General features: G+C 37.5%; 1 protein-coding gene across 1 annotated transcript in view; it reads left to right on the forward strand.

The window, feature by feature from the left end:
- Sim1 (SIM bHLH transcription factor 1) overlaps positions 1–22,049 on the forward strand; it is a 77,920-nt gene that overhangs the window by 48,802 nt on the left and 7,069 nt on the right. The window lies entirely within an intron of this gene.

Raw genomic sequence — 22,049 nt, forward strand, 5'->3', positions numbered from 1 at the left:
AGAATGGGTTTTGGAGGGAAAAGCATATTTTTGTGACCAGTGTGGAATACACAGAATCTAGATTTTGGCAAGATGTGTCTGTGCAGCTTCCTGCCTGGAGAAGGTAGCACAGGATTGAGGATTTCCCACTCCCTGTATCCTGTGACTACATTTTCTCCATTCTCTTCTGGAGATGGACTGCCAGACTACCTACCTGCAGCTCACTATGGGTAACTCAGCAGTTTATTTTTGGGCCAGAAGAAAACCAGTGGGCTTTCTGAGGTACTATACTTACTGTTTATTGCTGTTACTATTATTATATATTAAAAATGGCAATCTGGGGAATACAAAGGTGATTATTTTTGTTCTTTTCAGATCTGTTATTTTGTCAACATGTGTAATTGTGAACTATTTGAAGAAATGTTTTACATTGACTTAGTGGTCATTATAAAGCTCCTATTTGCTAGATTATGTTAGTATCTAGATAATGAAGATGAAAAGACAGTGACTCTGCCACCAAGAGGCTCAGGTCACATGGCTCTAGATCTTTCACAGAAGCTGGGGTTTCTTTTCTCTGATAAAAGGGGTGGTCAAGGTCTACATGCTTTAAAGCGCACAGCTTCTCCCAGGATAGCTGAGTGCTTTACTTGTGAGGCATAAAATAGGATGACCAAAGACACTGCCAATGGAGCTGCTCCTTTCTCTAGAGAGTCTGTGAGGAGCTTTTTATATCACCATCTGGTGCTTTGGGAAGTGAGTTTTATGGCTTCCTTTTCGGAATGGGTTATGCCTCTGGGTAGTCCTTTCCTCAAAAATAAATAAATGTTGAACACACTCAGATGAATGAATGATTTAAATTAGGAAATACTAAATTAAAAAGGCGATTGTTCTTTGTTATATAGGAATTAACACACACACATGTGTGTACACACACACGAGTACCTACCCATGTACACACACTTGCACACATACACACACACACATGCACTTCCTTGTTCATCCTTTTAAACCTCATTGCATGTTCTGGTTTTCTTCCTGCTTCCGTCTTAATGTCTAAAGTTTCTGTCAGTTCACTCGAACAGTAGATACTCTCCCATTAGATGACTTCTTGTGTGTGTTTAGCTGATGAGGAATTAATTTGAAAGTTAAGCACATTGTGTAGTTTAAAAAATAAAAGTGGAGGCCGGGTGGTGGTGGCGCACGCCTTTAATCCCAGCACTCGGGAGGCAGAGGCAGGTGGATCTCTGAGTTCGAGGCCAGCCTGGTCTACAAGAGCTAGCTCCAGGACAGGCTCTAGAAACTACAGGGAAACCCTGTCTCGAAAAACAAAAAACAAAAACAAACAAAAAAAAAAGTGGAAAGTAGAAAATTACTCTTTACTGTTTTCTTTAGAATTGTTTGCTCTTCTATGATGTTTTGTAAAGTAAAATCAAAGGCATAAACAAAGTAAAAACCACACACATATTGTTTACACAGAATTTCTCTTGTGTATCCATTTTTTTGTGTGTTAATACTTGAAAATCCAGTCTTTAGAAATGCCTCCTTTTAAGCAGCATGGTTGAATCTAAATTAAGTTTACCTAACATTTATGTGCCTACTAAAGATTATTATTTAATTTTCTTTATTTTGGATAACAATGGTGATAGATAAATCATTATCTGAGTTCCTACTATATGGGTACTAGCACACACATTCCAGGAATAAAACATGCTTTCTCTATTTTTGAAGAACTGCTGGTACAGACTGGCAAGGGGATAGGCATTTACAACTGGTTGTCCTGGTGCTTGAGTATCTTTGGAAAAGTGTGACAACCAGGGCAAACTCATCATTGTTTCTGCTGGAAGAAAGCAGTTCTGAAATATGCCCCTTTTAGATATATTTAAACCCTCAAGATTTTGAAGAAATAATTAGCTTTTCAAAAATAACCTGGTTCAAGTTATTCTTTAGGAACAGCTAGTCTTCAAATTTTATGTAGCACAGTTCTCTCAAAGATTTTTTTGAGGTTTATTTTTATTTTATGTGGACTGGTGTTTTGTCTGCATCACTGTGTGCCATGTGTGTTCAGTGCTCATGGATGCTAGAAGAGGGCATCAGATCGTCTGGAACTGGAGTTACAGACAGTTGTTAGCCCCATGTGGGTCCTGGGGATTGAACCCTGGTCTTTCAGAAGAGCAGTCAGGTCTCTTAACTGTTTAGCCATCTTCTCAGCCCCAGAATTGTTGTTATACATTTTCAAGCCAGAGTGTATGAGTTGAGGATCTGTTTCAGGAAGATGCTACAGCAATCATTGAGAGATCTGGGGATGTGGACTAGGTAAAATATAAACCAGTGGTATAAGACATATTCTTAAAAATTTTAGCAAAGTTGAAGTAGTAAATTATACTACAGAGTAAGAAATGAAACGAGAGATAATATATATAGAGGGCGCTGTGAATGTGTAGGTGATCCAACTTTGGGCCTTAGAATCAGGCATATGGAGGAAAAAAAGCAGGATGAGAAATCAGGAAGACCAAGACTGGGAAATGCAGGGATATGCCATTAGTGTGGCTGGATCTAGAGATGGAGTGGGGAAGGGTGGTGTTTCTGGATGAGCGAGGGATGTTTGGAGAAATAGATTGGTGCCAATATATACTAATTCAAGGAACTTAAGTATTGTGTAGAGAATAAGTAAAAAAATTTTTTTGGCGGGGTAGGATGTAAGAATATTGATAAGGTAAAGCAAGGAAGATTAGTTCAGGGACTAGTTCACATTGTTCTGATGTGAATTTATAAAGATCTGTTAAAGTTATTTAGTGAGGTAGAAGGCAAAATAAAGAATGGTGAAATCCTTTTATCCTGAGCTTCTGTAACTCTTCTTGTTATGGATATGTTTTGGTCATATTTTTATCTCATTATTTTGATATTATATTTCTACAACTTGTTTTCAGTTTTTCAAGTCAAAGTTATATTGAATTACTCCATGTGTATTAATAGAAGAATAATGATAATGAGCCTATGGCTTGAATCACATTTTAGATGTTTTTGCTCATTTTGGGGTAATTTTTATATTTATTTTTCATTAAAACTTTATTGTAAGTAACTTGCAAATAAAAACATCACATGCTCATTTTAAAATTATTCTTTTCTCTCTATTTTTTCTATCTGCAAGTTATCATTTGATGTTTCAGAAGGCAGAGCACATAGCAAAATGGAACCTACTAAGTAATAGCTTGTGCCTCTTGTTAGGTTATGGTGATTTAATGATTCTATATTATTTGTTGCCCTCTTTTATTGATGTATATTAGGCACATTAAAAATTTCTAGCACATGTCTAGTGAATGGCAAACAGCAATCTTGCTTTTTTGAATTATTTATGTACTCTTCTACAAACATTCAAGATATGCACAAATTATAATTCACTCCCAGCCCCTAATTCGGGTGCAGGAGTTAGATGAACCCTCAGGTCCTTCTTTGGTATTAGAAACCCTTGGGAATAATTTTAGCCACGATTACATTATGGCCGCTTAATGAATGACTGGATCACCCTTGAACCTCTGTGTATTACTTGAGTTGGGAAAGGTCAAGATGAATTGTTTTGAATGGTTTTAGAAACTGTGATAGGAAATATCATGGCTAGTTTCTCTCATTCTTCACATAGCTTCAGGGCTGCTGTGGGGCTGCATTCCTGGTGCAGCACTGTTGCTTTGTATGGTTACTGGTTTTTATATGAGTAGAAATAACAATGAAGTTTCCATAGTTCAAAGAACTGGAGCTACTGCGTTTACAGAATTTATTTTTCAGACCTTATGTGTTACAGATTGCTATTATGCTTTCCACATTCTTTTTCGTAACTAGTTCTGACTACTTTAATACCAGTTGAAAGATATCTTGCAATGGTTCACCCATGTCAATCACGAGTAAATTGCCTCCTGACTTTAGAGTTTCCTTTTAGACTTTTTACTTCAGTCTGTTTATAGTTGTGTTTAATAAGTCAGTGCATGCCAGCTAAGTTTATTGCATCATCTTACTCTTTCTCCTTTTCTCTAATCAGTAGTAAGCAATGCATGTGTCATCCCTAATAAGGATGTATGCATTACACTGTGGATGCTTCTGAAATCTGAAAGCGTTTAATCACTTGCTACAGACACACTGTAACACTTGCGAGTTTTATTTGACATCTGTTCCTTTAAACAATCTCACAGAACCCTCTTAATTTTCATGACCTGCAGTCTGGATTCCTTTTGGCGAAGGTAGAAATTATCTTGGAAAAGGTTTTTTTTTTTTTTTTTTTTTTTTTTTTTTTTTTTTTTAAATTTCTTTTCCTGGCTTCAACTCTACACTGGGAACCTGACATTTTAAGTTACAGAAAAAAAATAGTAATAATTTTGCAAGAAAGTAATTCTATTACACAAAGTAATTTTACCATTAATATATAGCTATCCTCCATTTGATGTTTTATGTATAGCATGAAAGCGTGAAATTCTTGACTAATTTTGAAAAATATGAATTTATTTTTATAAAAATGAAATCATGTTCACAGAAACTCTTATACTATGCAGACTAGTTTATATTACCGGGATTAGGCAACATACAAATTTAAGACTTACCTTCTTCTGTGCAAATATCAGGAGATTATTAAAACAAATTTGATCCTTTAATTTATCTCCATATATAACCTTTTGAGTATTATTTCAGAAAATATTTTGTTCAGTATGGTGAGACTGAGTTTCTGCATTGTTTTCTACTAAGCTCTTCATTTACTTACACTTAAGGTAGGCATAAAGTGCTAAAGGTGAGTGGACTGACTATGTCCAAGGTGCAGTTGGAGGAGAAAAAACTAGCCTGGTAGAGAGGAATTGGGATATGTGGCCAGGCATGGATTTTCAAGGCATTGCTTCTGCTTTCTCATTCCTCTGTCTGGCAGAGGGAAAGACAATGTATTAAAGAGTATTATCTTGTGCCCACTCTTCCCTTAATTCATTCAAAAGGGTTAGAATTATATCAAGTATCTTTTCTGACAACAATGATATAAAACCAAAAGTCAGTAGCAGGAAGAAAGTTGAGAAAATTAAAAATATGTGGAAATTAAATAACACATTCCTGAGCAGTTAATGAGTCAAAGGGAAACAAAGGCTAATGAAAATCCTGAGGCAGATGAAAATGGAAACAAGACATGGCAAGCCATACCAGACCGAGAAAGAAAAATGCTAAAAGAAGGCTTATAGCTATGAAGACATCTGTGCAAAGAATGGGCATCTAGTGTGTAGCTCTGGGCAGAGTGCTTGACACTAAGCTTCTTACCAAGCACCTTGAAAACCAAATCCAAAGAAACAAAAGGGATGATTTCAATTTAACTTTAAACCTAATGGTGAAGTTCACAGAAAGATGAAGAAAGTAAAGTTACAAGTAAATAAAACACAGAAAACTGTAATTAAATCTTTTACTTTCATTTTTATTTATTGGCTTAAATTTAAATTTATTTATAAATTAATTTTGTTATCTTGACCATATTCTTTCCCCAGCTCCTCCCAGATCTTCCCTACCTCCCTACTTACCTAACTTTATGCTCTCTCTCTTTCTCTCTCTCTGTCTTCTCTCTCTCAAAAAATCAAACAAAACAAACAAAAATTAAAAAAAACCTCAAACAAAACAAGACAAAAAAACCAAGCACACAAAAATATGGAGTCTGTTTTGTGTTGGCCAACTACTTGTGAGCATGGGACTTACCTTGAAGTATGGTCACTTCATTGGAAAAAACTGATTTTACTTTTACTATAAGTTATTAACTGCACATGGTTTGTGTCCATTTCCCCTTCTCTATGCTGGAATTTTAACTGGCTTGAACTTATACAGGTCTTGTGCATTCTGTTATAGTTTCTGTGAGTTTATACATATATCAGTTCTGTAGTATCTGAAAGACTCTGTTTCCTTGGAGTCATCCATCACTCTGACTCTAACTACTTTTTATTACTATTTCTTCTTCCCTGAGCCTTGTCACAAGCTTAATAGAGACATTCCATTTAGGGAATTCTAATGTCTCTCACTCTCTTTATATTGTCCATTTGTGGTTCTCTATGTTAATTGCCATCTACTGTAAGAAGCTTCTCCAATTAGAATTGAGTGTTGTTCTGGCCTATGGATATAAGAGTATGTTATTAAGTGTCATTTTATTATTATGGTCTTTTAGCAGAATAATTGCAGTAGATTTCCCCTTAGGGTCTGTGACCTATAGAGTCCTTGATCCTTGGTTACTTTAGCAGTGTTAGGTATGGTTTCTATCTTATGGAGTGAGCCACTTTTAAAAATGTGCTTGGTAACTCCCATAATGGTTTGCCACTATTGTACCAGAATATCTTGCAGGCAGGTTGCTATTGTAGGTTTCAGAGTTCATAGCTGGGTGATACTGATGATTACTTTTCTTCTCTGGTAGTTTGTAGAGTATCTTCTAGCACCATGATTACTAGTCTTGGGCACCAACTCAATTTCTCCATGTTTGATTACATAAGTAACTGTTGTCTTCAGCAATAGAGCTTTCCCAAACTGATGTGTTTTTAACTGGATGAATATAGGAAAGAATATAAATAAAATTTATGTGCAATGAGACAATTTATTGGATGTTCATATAGTCATAGGAATATAGAGGATATTAAGTGATTATGTGAATTTTATGCATAAAATTATTGCATAACTTAAAAGAAATGGATGCACTTCTAGAAAATAAAACCTAATGCAGTCTTAATGACTGCATCATTAAGATGTAGGAAATCTATGGAATTCAATAATGAATAAGAAGATTGAGTCAGTATTAAAAAAAATCCCAAAGGGCTGGAGAGATGACTCATAGTTAAGAACCTATTCTTCTAAAGGACCAGAGTTTTGTTCCCAGCACCCACATCTGGTGACTTACAACTACCTATAACTTCAGCTTCAGGGAATCCAATGCTGTCTACTGATCTCTATGGACACTCAAACAAGTGGCACATATTCACAAAAAGAGTACACACATAAAACAACAACAATAAAAACCCAAACAACACCTCCTCACCGAAACAAGTTTGTGATCACATGGCTTCCCTACTAAAGTCTACCAAACATTTACAGACAAACTGTAGGTGAATTTTTTCAAAGTTCTCTAAAAAATTGAAGACAAGTTTCCAAACTAATTTAATGCCAGATCCTTACCAATGCTACAGCCAGAAAAGGACACCTCAAAAAGAGAAGGGGAGAAGGGAAGGCAGGGAGGGGAGCAGAGAAAAACGTAGGGCTCAATAAAAATCAATAAAAAGATAAAAAACAAAACAAAAAAGAAAGGTAAATCTCAACCTATAAGAAAATAATGATGTAATTAGCAACATTATACTAAGCTTAACTTTTCTTCATGAGAATAATTATTGTATAATCTGTTGTTTAAATCTGATGGAATTTTCTCTACTGAAAAATAAGTAAATAAATAAAACTTCTGTTTCTTACTCTGGTAAAAAAAAGAAAGAAGAAAAGACAGTATTGTGAACAGAGAAGCAGGCTTTCAGCTCTCCTAACAGACTAAACTAATGAACACATTAAAAGAATCATGTGCTGCCAGGTGAAGCAAATCAGTGAATATGATACACCACAGTGGAGTTTAAAATATATATGACCATCAAAATAAAGGCAGAGAGATGGTTTGACAAAATTCAGCATGATTTAATAAAAAAACTGTATAAATTTGGTTATGGAAAAGTACTTCAGTATAATGAAGACAACAAACTTGATAAACCCATAGGTAACAACTTCACCATGACAAGCTGCAAACTGCTCTTGGATATAATCAAAGTGCATGTATGAAAGTGTCATCATGAAACCTGTTACTTTGTACACTTAATACATCTAAATAAAGAAATGAAAAGAGAGGCCATGAACAGAGAAAATTTGTTCTGAGCTCCAAAAATGCTGAAATCACTAGAGCAAGATTGAGCATCACACTCAGAAGGAATAGCAAGCTAGAGGTATCATACCTCCAGATTTTAAACTAAACTTCAAAGCTACAGTAATCAAAACATTATATCACCATAAAACAGAGCTTAGAAATAAATTCCTGTCTACCTGATCAGCTGTTTTGACTAGTGTGCCAAGAGTGAGTAACCAGAAAAGGAGAGGGTCTTCACTAAACAATGTTTGGACGACTAGATATCCAAATTCAGTTTTGGATATCAGAACAATGTATTGGACTTCTCTTCTACCAAATACAAAAATAGCTTGATATAGATTATTTGACTTAAATGAAAGACCAGAGACTGTAAAGTTTGTAGAAGTGATAGAAAATGCTGAAGAAGTGATACAAGGCAAAACCCCTTGTGTGCCTCCAGAAGAATGCAAATTAGTGAAGCTATTCTAGAAGATAACGTAGGAGCTCCTAAAAATATTAAAACTGGGGTCACCACATCATCCAGCAAACCCATATTTTAGTATCGATGTATGGCAAAGTAAATCACTGGATCAAACTGCAATGAAGCATTATTTACAATAGTGAAGAAATGGAATTGACCAATGTCTTCTGATGTATGAATGGCCAAAAATTTTTATATATAACCCATTGCCACCCACTGTAAAAAGAAGGAAATGTTGTCACTTGTGAAATACAGCAGATAATGAAAACTACTGTAGGTTTTCACTTATATATATCTAGACTAGTCATATTTATTGGAGTAGAATGGTGGTTGCCAGATGCTGACAGTGGGGAGTGTTAAAGAGTATAAACTTTCAGTTTTAAGATGGATTTGTCTGGGAGCTAATCTTAAATATGATGATTGTAGTTAACAACGTTAATGTGTATGCTTGAAATTTTGCTGAAAGAAAATTTAAATTTTCAAATAAGACACAAATAATTAACCAATAGAAATGATGGATGTGTTAACAAGCTTGCTTATAGTAATGATGTTATAGTACTTACCACATTATATACCTTAAATATATAATGCTCAACTAAGATGTAGAAAGGTTCAAAATGCATAGTTTGCCATCATATCTATGCTATTTGAGTTTTCTTCACTTTTTTTATATTTAGAAAAAGAAACTGTAGGTCTGTTCTTCTGTTTAGTCTCCAATGTAAAATGAGTTAATTCAGCAAAGGATCTTCAGGTTTCAATTTCTTTTCACAAAGTCACAAATACGAGAAATCTTGTAGTGTGCAGAACTTATTAATATGCTTACCAACACATCAGCATAGATGGATTATGGATGTCATGTCACAGAACGCAGCCAAGAGTAGCTTGGGCAGCACTTCCTTTGTCTAGCCCCAAAATAAAGCAGAGAAAACCAAGCAAAGCTGCAGTAAGGAGCTGGAGCAGGTGGCACTGCCAGTAGACATCTAAACCAAACTAATCTGCCACCTACGTGTGGAAGATTGAAATGTGAGTCTGTACACGATGCTATTCTGGCTCTCAATGCCCTTTAGCTCCTTAATTACCATTCAGATTAATACTAGTGGTTCTGGAAACCCAGGATTTACTCATTGGACTAGAGCTACTTCACATTACCAGAGCAAATTAGTATATATTTGATCATTACAGCTGGAGTTTCTATGATTTAAAGACTTTAATTAAGCATTTATTCCATGCTTATTCATACCTGTTTAAAATTCTCTTCACAGTGAAAATGCCTATGTAAGTCCATAGGAATTCTCCTTTGAATTTACAAAGGGGATGGATTGGGGATGTTGTGTTTGGTAACAGCTCTGTCCTTATGGAACCTGATGGGAGATGCCTTATAAGATGACACTAGAGAACACTTAGCCCCTGTTCTTGGCATGCTGATTCATTTTCAGATGTATATTGGTTTGACAGCAGATGAGATATCTACTAAGCTTACTTTCCCGTGAGAAAAATGAGTAAATGAAATCCCAGGAACAGTTTTTGACTGTTGGGGTGTATTAAGAGAAGGCCTGAGTATGAGTGTGTGTTTTGGCATCTGTACATATTCTTATACTTTATTCTATAGCTTTAAAAAAGGTTTTGTCCTATTCTGGTTTCATCTTCTTTCTCCTCCTCCTTCTCATCCTCCTCATCCTTCTTCTCCTTCTTTTTTAAGATGCCTTGTTCATTTCTTAATGAGAAAGGGGTGAGCAGGGAGGTAGGGAGGATATGGGAAAAGTTGGGGGAGGAGAAATTACAATCAGGATATGTTGTATGAAAAACTCTATTTTAATCAAAAAGTTCTTTGGCATTTCAAGCTGTAGTTAAGGCATATTATAAAAATTTTCCCTATTTCTATTTCATGAGCCATAACAGACAATTTACAGGTAGTTTTTTAGCTGAACATAAATATAACTATAATGTGGGTTGAAGTTTTTTTTTTTCTTTTTTCTTTTTTTTGGTTTTTTCGAGACAGGGTTTCTCTGCAGCTTTTTTAGAGCCTGTCCTGGAACTAGCTCTTGTAGACCAGGCTGGCCTCGAACTCACAGAGATCCACCTGCCTCTGCCTCCCGAGTGCTGGGATTAAAGGCGTGCGCCACCACCGCCCGGCTGGGTTGAAGTTTTTAAAAAATTCATAATAAATAACAGAATATACCATAAAGGGATCAAATAATTAAATAATGAGTGAAAGTTTTGTTAGTTCATTTCGAAATATTGGTTTTGGGAAGTTTATAGTTGTACCATTCTCTAAAATAAGGAAGAAATAACCCAAACATTTATTTTCTAATTCTTGAATTTTGTTTTAGTATTTGCTTTCCAATCACTTGTAGCATAAGTGGGTTTATTTACCTTCAAATTCAAGATTGATACCCCCTTTCCTTTAAAATATTTTCTATGGACTGGTGATACATATCTGAGTGGTAGAATGCTTGCCTAGCATGAGTAAGCTTGTGGATTCCATACTTAGGATCATACATCAGAAAAGGAGGGAAGGAGAAAGAATGTTTTCTATTATTTTTCAAAAAACACTAAAAACTCTTTGGAACCATATGATAAGTTAAATAATTTCTCAGAGGGTTCTTTTCCAATGCTAGCTATTAATGACATTCATATAGCAATCACATTACATAGCCTCTCTTGGTGTGTATTTCATGCAGAATACTTCTTGCTGTTAATTCTTATAACAATAATTTATAGCTAGAGCAGTGGCAGCAAGATTTCCGTAGAAGGATATCAGGAACGTATCTGATGTGCACTTAGTATTCTTTTCACAATTGCAGTTAAGTTTCCAGAGTCCTATGTTCTTTTGTGTTAGAAAAGAACTCTATTATTTGTTTGTTGTTAGGTATGTAGTCAAAGGCATGTGAGTTCAGTCACCCTCAAACGGGTACTCTGTGTTATTTTCATTTTGAAAATTGTTTGATTCTGCCATTAACTTTGTTACTCACCCCTGGGAAAACCTCTGGCCTTTTCCGATGCATATAAACCACAGCCATTCCTCACAGTAAACAGGACTCCTGGCTGAGGGACGCATCCCAAGCAGTGGGCTTATTCTAATGGACATGCTGTACTACTTTAATCTAACTCTGTCACCATCTGTTCTTCCCATACAGTGAATGAAAAAAAAGAACATATTTTATGTTTCAGGCTTACATTAGTAAAAGTAAGATAAAAGTGATTTAAAAGCATGCATATGTTCGCAGTATAATACAGTCTGCATCTGTGATGTTTTTTCTCATGGTTCAGACACAAATCAAGAAGAAAGCTGCTCATGCTTGATAGAGTAAAAGTTTTTCATGGAAAATGGGACTTCACCATCAGAGGGTCTCTTAATACGTTTTACAGCTAAAAATGATAAAACTGCAATGAGCTGCCAGAATAAAAATAGATAACTGTAGCTTCTATTGTTGGAACATCTGGCATTTTTTCCTGAGCTGGATTGCTGCTGCCACATCCAGACGAATGCAGAACACCTGTCTGGAACATGCTGTTGGAGCAGACTGCCTTCTAGCACGGTTAGCACAAAAGGGAGTATCTACGGGTGCAATTGTGTGAGAAGACGGCTTAATGACTGTGGGACACCACCCAAGGGGTGTGATGGTGGCTTACTAGAGTGCCCCAGTCAGAAACAGTCATGTCTGTATAAACATTAGAGGACTCTGTTGCTTTGTATATCTAAGTGATGCAGTGGAGAGATAGAGGGTTGTGGTATTGCCCCTTCCCTCTTAAGCTTCATAATCATGTCACTTTGGGCACATGTTTGTTATTTTCCAGGCCGTATTTTCTATGACTGTAACTAGGTTACCTTTACTATGTCAACATCTAATAAAACTGTGCCTGTGGAACCTTAACGAAGTACTGGACAGATACCAACTGTTTTCTAAGGGTTATTTTTGTAATAGGTATCAGTTAACACATGTAAATTAGAGAACATGATCTCTAAATCAATCAAAGCTCATCTACCTACTTCAGCGATTCCAAATATTGAAGGGGAAATCTCATATTTTTTCTTTCAACTCTTTCCCCTCATTTAAATTTTTATTATTTTATTCCACATTAAAGCTATTTTCTTTGCATCATTGTGTCCAAATTAACATGAGCACCTTGAAGAGGGATGGTTACTTTATTTTTCATATCAGCTGGCAAGCTGCCTTGTAAATAGTTTACACTGGCAACACACCAGACTTAACTGATGGCTTAGACCTTTAACCTTGTAAGACACAGTTTCTTCTAGAAGGAATGATTCCTTCATGAGCTGAATCCCAAAGGGGAGCTGGTGGTGGCATATGGTTTCCTGTTCTAAGAGAACAAGGGCATTCTTCGTCTGATTTGTTTTTAAATGTGAAAACATTCATGCTTGTTTTGAAAATTAAAATAAAATGTCATGTTAATTAAGGTGTAGCATACCTAGAGTGACAACATGTTTTCAAAGAAATAAAAATAGAAATTCCAGTAAAAGTAACCCAAACTTAATTCTCAGTGGACTCTCTTTATGGATGTAAACTAATTAAAATAGGAAATTCAATCATTTAGTTTTTCAGATTTTTGTTATAGGAGGACATAGGACTGGCTTTCAAATAAGAGCATATAGATTCGCAGCGGCTCATATATCATGCTTTTACTTCACCGTATAAATGCCAAGAATGATAAGGGGGACCATCCACAAGCTAGTATGTGATCCCATGGAGATTATCTATCCTTGATGTCTTAGTCACTATTGTATTGCTATGAAGACATACCATAACCAAGGCAACTCTTATAAAAGAAAGTGTTTAATTGGGGGTTTTCTTACAGTTTCAGAGGTTAAGTCCATCCTCATCATGGCATGGAATATGGCAGTACACATGCAGGCATGGGGCTGGAAAAGTATCTGGTAGCGTTACATCCTTATCTATGGTGTCAGACAAATGGGGGGGTAGAAAGAAAGAGAGAGAGAGGGAGAGAGAGAGAGAGAGGGAGAGGGAGAGGCAGAGGCAGAGGGAGAGGGAGGGAGAGGGAGAGAGAGAGGGAGAGACAGAGAGGGAGAGGGAGAGGCAGAGGGAGAGGCAGAGGCAGAGGCAGAAGGAGTGGGAGGGAGAGAGGGAGAGGGAGAGGGAGAGGGAGAGGGAGAGAGAGAGAGAGAGAGAGAGAGAGAGAGAGAGAGAGAGAGAGAGAGAGAGAGAGAGAGAGAGAGAGGAAGGACTCTGACTGGGACCCACCCCTAGTGACACACTTTCTCCAATGAGGCCATCTCCACTCCAGCAAGGCCACACTGCCTAATCCTACCCTGACAGCTCACCACCTGCTATGTCCCTTCTACATCCTTGCAATGTGTCTCTAGGCTTTTTAGAAGCGTGTAGCTGAGAAACATTGAGAACAAAGTAGTTGTGAGAAGAAAAGTCGGAGGATTTGTAAAAAGACTTGTGTGTAGGGTGTTGGTTAGAAGCCTGATTTCATTTTGGAAATTTGGGAATGCGTATTTTAATTTCTTATACGTCTGTAATGTTCTTAGTAGGGTGAAGTGGGATCCTAATTAGTCTTAACAATAAAAACCTGGAGTTAGATATTGAGAAAAATGCTGAAAGATCAGAGGAGAAAAGGAGCAGCCGCAGTCACTTCTCACCTCTCAAGAACCTCTGACCAAATGGGTACCTGTCTATGATTCCTCAGACTGAATGGGGTCCAGATCCTGTCTCCACCCACCTTGTATTCCTGTCTCCTCCTCCCTAGTGCTGTGGATAAAAGCATGTGCTTCCCAAGTACTGGGATCAAAGGCATGAGATCCCAAGTGCTATGAAGTAGTCTGTTCCTTTTTTCTCCACAGGAAAACCAACACCCAGGAAGGGAGATTTCTTGCACCAGTCACATCATGCTGCAGTAGATCAACCCTTGTTTCTACTCACATTCCCAGCTGACAAGCTTGAATTGTCCTGTTATGATCAAAGATCATAATAATGATAATGAAGACATTTGAACAATTAAAGCTTTTTTGTTCCTTTTCTTATTAAAAAAATTGCTTTTTGTTTTACATACCAACCACAGTCCCCCCTCTCTTTCCTTCTCTATTCCTTCACCTCCCCCTTCCCATCCCCCATCCACTCCTCAGAGGAGGTAAGGCCTTCTTTGGTTAGTCAACAAGATCTGACATAACAACTTGATGCAGAATCAAGCCTTCCTTGTTCCATCAAGGCTGAGCAAGGTATCCCATCATAGGGAATGGTTTCCAAAAAGCCAGTTCATGCTCCCAAGATAGGTCCTGGTGCCTCTGCTAGGGGCCCCCACAACAGATCAAGCCACATAACTGTCACCCACATTCAGATGGTCTAATTCAGTCCTACGCAGGTTTGCCAGCTATCAGTCCATAGTCCGTGAGATCCCACCAGCTCCAGTCAACTGTCTCTGTGTTTTTCCTCCATCATGTTATTAACCCCCCCCCCCCATTTTGATCAATTAGGTTTAAGCTTGCTAGAGCAAGTTTCTATTTAGGAAAAATTTATTTTAACAAAGGGCTTTGTTTCAAATCATTCTATACATATAATATATAAATTTAAAAGAATGCCCATTCACACTAAGTTTACATCCCCAGTCCTTAATTGTCTTAAGTTTGGTCTATCATTATATCTCTTTCACTTATTCCTTTCTCTCATTTTTTTTTCTGGATCATTTTAGAGTAGATACATACATGATGGCACTTCATGTAAACATTAATATTTGTGTATTTCATCAGGACAAGGATATTTTCCTAGATAACCTCAGCACAGTTGTCAGTCTGAGGAAACTCACATTAGTCAAATATTTGGCCTCACATTACAGATGTAGGGCCAAGGCCGTGCTGTCTGTCAGAGCATCTGCAGTGTCCCTGCAGTACACGTTCCCATCCACATTATATTACACACAGTTGTTGCCTATTAGAGTCTTCTTTAATTTGTATAGCTCCTTGTCTTGCCTGCCTTTCTTCCATGTCACTGTCAGCTTTGGAGAATAAGGCCCAGTGGTTTTATGTAGTTTTTGTGCTGCATCTTCATGGTTCCCTGCAGTCACCTGTTACGTCTGGAGTACTCCCAGAAGCACCCTGGTCAGCATATGTTCATCTAAAGGCCCTGACATCTATCTGAGCTATCTGGAGATGTCAGTGTTTATCACCTGGTTTCTCTACCAAGTAACCGCTTCTTATCTTTTTCAAATGAATAGCAATTTTTTGGTTAGACTCTTGAAGACCCTAAAAGTAGTTTATTCCTCATAAACTCTTCCCTTGATTCCTTTGTGATCATTTATGTTTAAATAAATCTTTAAGCTGGTTGCAGTTTTTTTCCTAGCCCAAACACCTTTTCCACATGTGACTGATTGGCATAAGCTCATTGATGTTGCTTTTTTTGTTGTTACTGAAATCTTCTGATACTGCCTTTATTTGTCTTTAAGTTTTCTCTATTTTGCCAAGGGAAGTCCTTAAAGCTGACTCCTATGTATTTTTTGACACCTCTGCATCATTTTATTTTTCTGAGCACTTTCTTATTATATGGCTTTCCAAGATATTTCAGACTCCCTTCCTACCTGCACTAGTCCTAGAAAGACTGATTTCTTCTTCAAGGAGTTCTGTTCCTTTTAGAGGAGAATGGTATTTAGAAACAAAGATACACATACTTGGTGTGATTATTCCCTCGGATATATCATTGCTTTAGTCTATCTCAGTACATAGTGTTGGGAGCCAGCTTCCTGTTTCCCTTCTTGTCACCCCCTCTTCTTCCTAGTAGAAACTGGTTTGCTTTTTCTTTTGCTTACACATCTTGTGTTTTATGCAAAATAGAAGATATACATATTTTGCTTCACTTGTTTTACATGGAAGTTAACTCTCTCTCTCTCTCTCTCTCTCTCTCTCTCTCTTTCTCTCTCTCTCTCTCTATATATATATATATATATATATATATATATACACACACACACATACATATCCATATGTGTAGTAGGAGGCTGCTAGTTAGTTCCTGGCTGTTCAGGCCCAAAATAACCACACAGAAACTATATTATTTGCAATACTGTTTGGCCAATAGCTTAACTATATTTTTGGCTAACTCTTATATCCTAAACTAACCATTCTCCATTAATCTGTGTATCACTATGTGGCTGTGGCTTACGGGGTAAAGTTTCAGCATCTGTCTCTGGAGGGCCTACATGGCTTCTCTCTGACTCTGCCTTGTTTCTCCCAGCATTCAGTTTAGTTTTCCCTGTCTATCTAAGTCTGCCTTGCACAGGCCTAAGACAGTTTCTTTATTAACCGATGGTATTCACAGCACACAGAAGGGAATTCCACATCTCCTATATTAGATTCTCAATTCTCTCTCCCAGTTTTCCTTTCTTGAAAAACAGCTGTCTGCTTCTTCATTAAGCATACATACTGTTTATTTAACTAATATTTTGTGTTTGAACATTTAGGTAATTTCTAGTATTTTGCAAATAGAATTGCTGCTATAACATTATGTTTGATGCATAGCTATGAACTTTAACTTGTTTAGTTTTGTGTTTTAGTCTTCCTTATATTTTAAATGTATTTATCTTATACTGAGAGTGGTGTGTTGTTCTTCCAGTATAAAATGCTTCCCTGAGTTTCTGCTTGTAGTGAGAAGCGGCGGGGCTGCATCCCGCCACCCAGCCGCCGGCTAGCTTTACACCCGAAATAATTACACGGAAACTGTATTCTTTTAAACACTGCCTGGCCCATTATCTGTAGCCTCTTATTAGTTAATTCTCACATCTTCCTTTAACCCATATTTAGTAATTTGGGTAGCACCACGAGTTGTGGCTTACCAGGAGAGATCTTAACCTGCGTCCATCTCGGAGAGGAGCAGCATGGAGACTCACCACGCGACTGCCTGAAGCGTCTCTCCCTAACTCTACTTCCTTGTTCCCACAATTCTGTTCTGTCTACTCCACCTACCTAATTTTCTGTTCTTAAAGGGCCAAGGCAGTTTTCTTTATTAATAATGAAAGTAACACATAAACACTCCTCCATCATCTGCTCATATTTCTGGTTTCTGCTTTGTGTGGATAGAAATAGTCTTGTAGCTTGAAAGCAATTAGCTTCCATAAGCTTATAGGTAGTGGTACTATTAGGAGGTGTGGTGTCACTGAAGTAGGTGGGACCTTGTAGGAAATGTGTCAGTGTGGGGGCAAGCTTTGAGGTCTCCTATACTCAAACTATGCCTAGTTCAGACCACTTCCTGTTGCCTCTGTATCAAGATGTAGGACTCTTAGTTACTTTTCTAGCACCATGTCTGTCTGCATGCCATCATGTTGATAATGATGATAATGGACTAAATTACTATGATGATGGTGGACTAAACCTCTGAAAATGTAAGTCACCCCAATTAAATGTTTTTTCTTTATAAGAGTTGTCATGGTCATGGTGTCTCTTCTCAGCAACAGAAACCCTAAATAAGACAACTGGTATGTTAGATAGTGGATAACAGCTGTACTTTTTTTTATGAGTAATGGCTTTACATTATTTTATGTTTTTAAGCCAATTTCTGCATTATTAAGATCCCAGCTTCTGACTTTTTAATCTACATTGGCCTTCTTTGTATTGAACATCTTTAGTTTTAGGCTTTGAAACACTGTCTCTTTGTGTGTAAGACAGGTGTACATGGTGTGTGACACTTGTATATGTACGTGTGGGTGCATATGTCCATGCCCACCAGAAAGTTTCAGTGGTGTGTTTAGTGTCCTGTTTTGTTACCCTTTCTTATTCTCTTAGAATAGGGTCTCTTACTGAAACTGGAACTAGGCTTATGGCCAACAAATCTCAGTGACCCTGCTGTTTCTTCCCCGAAAGCCCTGAGGTTACAAGCATGTTGTACCAAGCCCAGCTTTTACATACGTTCTAGGGATTTTGAATTCAGATTCTCACATTTGAACAAGAGGCATTATATTCCCAGCACCTGATGTATTGTCTGTTAACATGATAGGCTGATATTTTGTTCTGTGATTCTTCTTATTTGTAACAAATTGATTGATATTTATTGTTATCATTGGCAAAATTTTCTCAGCACTGTCATATTATTTTACATGATGGTTAATGAATGCCCCGTGGTATATTTATTTATATTTTTCCAATTTATTTTATTCCCACTTTAATTAAAATTTAATTTTGATACAAATATAAGTTCATATGAAATTGGAGCATGTAATTGATAAAATTATAAATGTATGTGTGATTGTAGCAGAAATATCACACACACTTATAATGGTAAACTCTCACTAAACTAGAGTACATTATCATAACCATGATATTGCCTTTTGTTGTCAAGGCACAGAACATTTGACCTCACAAAGATTTTACAAGTTTCCCTTTAAAAGTCACAGCAATTTTTCTTTTGTACCTGGTCTTATTTCTAAACCCTAATAAGCACCTATAGATTTCTATATGTTTTTAATCTTATTATCAATAATATTATATAGCTGTATCTGTTGTCTTAGGCCTGTAACCTCAGTAGTTCTGGAAGCTGAAGAACTGTAAGGTCAGACAGGATCTGCCTGGGCTAGAAAGTGACCTTAAGACCAAGCCAGACATCACAATGAGAACTTGTCTTAAAAATAAAAAGAGCAAAAGGAGGACAGGAGATACAGCTACTAGCATGAACACAACCCTGGATTCAAGCTCCAGTTCTGAAAATAAAATAATAACCAAAGAAGGGCATATAGTTGCAATCACACACCCTTCTAAGGTTGACTCTCTCTGCCCTACGCATAACTCTCTAGCAATCCATCTATGTTGTTGTATTGTTAATACTTCATTATGTTTTATTGTTGAGTAATGTTTCATGATAGAGGCACACTACGTTTTACCTAGCTATCTATAGTCTGAAGGATCGATAGTTTATTTCTAGTTTTTTGCTATTTAATTAGAATTAGATTGTGGATAGAGCTCTGTCATAAAATGATTGCCAAGCATTCTGAAAAAAAAATTAAAGGAAGAGAAACAAAGCTGGTTTAAGAATTACCAAAAAGCCCCAAATGTGTATATAAATAGGCAAAGAATTTTAATAATAGTTTTTCACAGAAGAGAAACAGTGGCCAATAAATTCATGGAAAGATTCAAGATCACCAGTCTTACAGAAATGATAATGAAACCTTAGTGAAATACTGCCTCACACATTCATTACATTGGCTACAGTGAACACATGAGTGTGTATGTGTGTACATGTACACAAATACATACATGAAAACAGAGGAGGTAGCAGGTGTTGAGTGTTCAGAGAAGTTAGGAATTTTGTGTTTGTGGTGTTGGTAGAAATGCATTCAAAAAGTGAGAAGTGGAATTATCATATAATCCAGTAGTACCACTTTCGTACCTCCCAATTGAAATGAAGTCTATATAGGAGTTATTGGTCCCTAATCAGAGATTTCTGTATACACATGTTTATTATAGTATCATATCAAAAATTAGAAAGTGGCAAAGTCATTAGCAGAAAGGTAAAAAAAATCATATGAACAAACAATCAATTATTATACAGCTTTAAAATGTAGGGAAATTGTGTCGTACTCTGCAGTATGGATAAACTTGAGGGCATTTTGCTAAATCAAATAAGCCAGTTAGAAAATGGCATGTTTGGGATACCTATGACTGTCAGATTCATAGAGATAGAAAGTAGGATGGCAGTTGCTAAGGACTGATGAAAGAAAGGAAGGCTGATTTATCACTTAGGAACATCAAGGAGGTCAACTTCCCAAGGTGAAGAGTCCACACACAGATGGATGTGGTGCTACTGACCCAGCGTCATGAAAATACACTAACACCACTGAACTATTCACCTTAAATTTGGTAATATGGTAAGTTATATTAATTTAAAAATATTTTTAAATGGAAGAGAACAATGAGAGAGAACCTGGAAATTAGGGTAGAGTCACTGCTATGGACCATAAACAATTGTGTGCAAGCTTTCCTATGAATATAGTTTTCTTCTTGTGGGGGAGGGCAGTGCCCAGACTGCATATTGCAATTGTACAGTTAGGTGTTTATAAAGCTTTAAAAATGGTTTCTCAGAGTGGCTCTCTCCTTTGACATACCCACCAGTATTGCATGTTTGACCTTATTTCCCTTCATCTTTAGAAGCATGTGGTGTTATTACTGCAATTTTGGCCAACCTGATGGATATGCTATGATAAATCACTGTCGTTTTAACTCACATCTGCCTAGTCACTAATGATTTTGAACATAGTTTTATGCAATTGTATTCCACTGGATATTCTATTTAGTAATAGCTGATCCATATTTTTTACCCATTTAAAATGGTTAAATTTGTATAGTTAAATATATAGTATACATACTCAGTCTCTTGTTGAATTGTTTATAAGTGTTTCTTTTTGTTTTTATTCTCTGAGTAGAGACTTTTGAAAATGGTTTTAGGTTTTTGATATATCCTGCCTAATCAGGATTTTGTTTTTGTTGTTGTTAAAAATTGTTTTTTTTTTAATTTTTTTTTCCTCATGGTTTTTTTTTATATTTAAAAATTTCCATCTCCTTCCCTCCTCCTCCCCCCTCCCTCCCCTCCTCCTCCCCCTTCCCTCCCCTCCTTCTCCCCCTTCCCTCCCCTTCCCTCCACCCATACCTCCCCTCCCTCCCTCTCAAGGCCAAGGAGCCATCAGGGTTCCCCACTCTATGCTAAGTCCAAGGTCCTCCCAACTCCCCCCAGGTCCAGGAAGGTGATCGACCAAGCTGAGAAGGCTCCCACAGAGCCCGTCCATGCAGAAGAATCAGAGCCCAGCGCCATTGTCCTTTGCTTCTCAGTCAGCCCCCGCTGTTGGCCACATTCAGAGAGACGGGTTTGGTCGCATGATCCATCAGTCCCATTCCAACTGGAGTTGGTGATCTCCCATTAGTTCTGTCCCACGGTCTCCATGAGTGAACGCACCCCTCATGTTCCTGACTTTCTCCCTCATGTTCTCGCTCCTTCTGCTCCTCATCAGGACCTTGGGAGCTCAGTCCAGTGCTCCAATGTGGGGCTCAGTCACCTTCCCCATCTGTCGCCAGCTGGAGGTTCCCTCACAGTCCTGACTTTCTTTCTCATGTTCTCTCTCCTTCTGCTCCTCATCAGGACCTTGGGAGCTCAGTCCGGTGCTCCAATGTGGGGCAATGACAATTTTCTTCATCTATCGTCAGGTGGAGGTTCTATGGTGATATGCAAGAAATTCATCAGTATGGCTATAGGAACTGGCCTTTTCAGGCTCCCTCTCCTCAGCTGCCCAAGGAACTAACTGGGGGCGTCTCCCTGGAAACCTGGGAACCCCTCTAGGGTCAAGTCTCTTGACAACCCTCAGGTAGCTCCTTAAATTAAGATATATGCTTCCCTGCTCCCATATCCACCCTTCCTATATCCCAAGCACCCCATTCCTCTGAGCTCCCCCCATTCTCCCCTTCCCACTTTTCTCTCCCCATCTTCCCTTGGCCCAGTCTCGCCCAACCCTCAAGTTCCCAATTTTGCCTGGCGATCGTGTCTACTTCCAATATCCAGGAGGATTACTATATCTTTTTTTGGGAGTTCACCTTCTTATTATCTTCTCAAGGATCCCAAATTTATAGGCTCGATGTCCTTTAATTATGGCTAGAAACCGATTATGAGTGAGTACATCCCATGTTCATCTTTTTGGGTCTGGGTTACCTCACTCAGAATAGTGTTTTCTATTTCCATCCATTTGCCTGCAAAATTCAAGATGTCATTGTTTTTTACC

This window comes from Arvicola amphibius, chromosome 8 (genome assembly GCF_903992535.2).
Source record: "Arvicola amphibius chromosome 8, mArvAmp1.2, whole genome shotgun sequence".
Taxonomy (NCBI): Eukaryota; Metazoa; Chordata; class Mammalia; order Rodentia; family Cricetidae; genus Arvicola; species Arvicola amphibius.